Below are 2,500 nucleotides of genomic sequence, written 5' to 3' on the forward strand. Positions count from 1 at the left end.
TGGGGGCTGGGGGAGCCGGTTCAGGCCTGTAGTAGTCTTTACTACAGTTGTAAATTGTATGATAACTAAACCACAAACAAGTAGCAAGGAGGGGAAAAGAGAGAGAGAGAGAGAACTGCCACCCCGTGCCCACCCCATCCTTGCAGCAAGCTGGCCATCCGCCTGAAACCGGGGACCTCTCTGCCTGGGTCATCGCTGCATTCACACGGTCTCTTTAACCCCTTAGTTTCCCCGGGGGTGTGATCAGTGTTAGAGGTTTGGCACGGGGTTGTGGGGAGCAAGGATTCCCCCCCATCCCTTTTTCTCCGACATTGAGAAGATCTTTGCAGGTCCAGCGAGCCTCTCTGGGGCAGGAGACTGTCCACGCCTCTTCCGCGTGGGTGTGTGTGCGTGTGCGAGGGATTCAGCTGGCGAACTGTTTGGAAGGCGGGGGGGGAGCGAGTGTGTATCTTCGCGACGTATCCAGAGGTGTGGCGTTGATTGGATCGGGACTTGTCCGCTTTGCCTGCAACCTGAGCTCTTGTTTTTGCTGCATTTCCTTTCGATTAGGTTGGCAGGCGTCGCTGGCTTCATTTTTTGACTTGATTTCTGCTTCAGGAAAAGGCTGTTTGGCCCAGATGGAGATTTAAAAAACAAGGAGGGTCGTGTTCAGGGTGGGGGGGAACCTCAGATCCCACAAAAGCACCCTGGTGGCATTTGATTTTTTCCTGCCCTTTTTCCGCGTCCTCCTCGGGGGGGGGGGTCTGTCTGAACCGGGACTCTTCTTCGCTCGCCATTCTGAGATCCATTTTGCTGCCTTGTTGACCAGTGGACCACGTTTAATCCTCCGGAACAAAGACTTTGCGACATGTTCAAAACCATCTGGGTGTGTGTGTGTGTGTTTTTTTTCTTTCTCCAGGCTGTTCCTCAGTATTTAAAACGCAAAAGCCATTGCTCCCAACTGCTTTCTTTTCTACCCCTCCCCCACACCCACCACCAGCAGCCTTTATTTGTCCACGTTTCAATCCATTCGATCATGTCCGAGCTCCGAAGCACCCACTGCGCACCAGCCCAAAAGCTCCTTCCAGTGAGAACCAGAAAGGTGGGGGGGGGTCTGACTTGGACTCCCTAGGAAAAAGGGGCATGGGAGATGGGGGGAGGGAGGCATGTCCCAGAAAAGAAAGAAGGCAAAAAGGAAAAGGAAAAAAATCCTGTTGTAACTCCATTGTTGTAACAGTGTACCAGATACACTCATTTTCAAACTTAGTGTCTTTCGTTTGCTATCGAAAAGTTGAATAAAAGACTTTAATAAGAAGATCAGCAAATGGAGAGTGTTCTTGGCCGGGTGCTTTGTATATGCTTTTAATGACAGTAAATAGGACTTGCTCCTGGGTAAGCGTGGACAGGATTGCAGCCTAGGATTGTTAAATCTCTTCCTGCTTAATGATGTCACTTCCGGTCACGACATCACTTTCGGTGGGTCCTGACAGATTCTCATTCTAAAAAGTGGGTCCCGGTGCTAAATGTTTGAGGACCACTGGCCTAGACCAAGGGTGGCCAGACTTGCTTTTAACGTAAGAGCCGCATACGCTAAACTTCAGATGTTTTGAGAGCTGCAATATTTAAGAAGCATTTTAAATCCTTAAGTATATCTACTTACTATGAACATTAGACTTTAATTTTAATTCAGAGGACTCTGTTTGATACCCAGTAAATAATGATAAACCTGGAAGACATTTTATTGACCTTTCATATTTGTAATTGTGATGCAGAAAGGAGCTTGGCCAATGAATTTCCATGAGCCACACGTTAAACGTCAGAGCCGCCTGTGGCTAGCCAGCTGGGGTTTGGCCACCCCGGCCCAGAATCAGAGCAGCTTGGAGGGCTAAAGGTTCTGGAGTTTCATGGGAGAAGCAGAATCCATTTTGGAGAAGTAAGTCTCCATCCTCTCTTGCCTGTGGCACAAGTCCTTTCTTAAAGCTCTTTCCCTTCGGCTTCTCTTTAGGCCCAATGCTTCCTCCCACAAAATCCTGAACTGCTATATTTTTTTTCCTTCAAATCTAACCTTTTCTGCAAAGCCTGCTGCTCGATCCTGTAGCTGTCCTCAACTCCAGGGTGTCCAACTGCTTTTGCTGATAGAACGGGCCCTCCTGATCCATGGGGTTGGCACTCATGGATTTGACTCAGCCTGGATCCTGAGCCAAGGGCCTCACTCTCACTGTAAGTTGGTGGCCCTTTGGGCAGTGAGCAAGAGCAGGCCAGGACTGCTGTTTTTGTAGCTTTCAGTTTGGTAGAGAACGTGGGGCTGTGTGACGCAGTCGCCTTTGGACTGGTGCCCCCATACAGTCTTCCATCCAGTTCAGCTTGGCCCTGCCAAAGGCTGTCCAAAATTGCCCCTCCAGGGAAGAAGGGTGAGCCTCGGACCAGGACCATTGAAGCTTCTTTGCAGAGCAAGGTCAATGTATCCAGTGCTTGGAAGCCTACATGAGATCCAATGTCTTTTTCCTGGTTTCTCAAGAGG

General features: G+C 49.5%; 1 protein-coding gene across 1 annotated transcript in view; it reads right to left on the bottom strand.

Moving 5' to 3' along the window:
• Nucleotides 1–6: 6 nt before the first annotated feature.
• The window catches only part of ITGA10 (integrin subunit alpha 10), a 35,894-nt gene continuing 33,400 nt past the window's right edge, over nucleotides 7–2,500 (bottom strand). The window contains 1 exon segment of the mRNA XM_066610212.1: nucleotides 7–2,500. This exon segment is cut by the window's right edge and continues 323 nt beyond it. The gene's annotated coding sequence lies outside the window, so the exon portion shown is untranslated.

This window comes from Tiliqua scincoides, chromosome 15 (genome assembly GCF_035046505.1).
Source record: "Tiliqua scincoides isolate rTilSci1 chromosome 15, rTilSci1.hap2, whole genome shotgun sequence".
NCBI classification, from domain to species: domain Eukaryota; kingdom Metazoa; phylum Chordata; class Lepidosauria; order Squamata; family Scincidae; genus Tiliqua; species Tiliqua scincoides.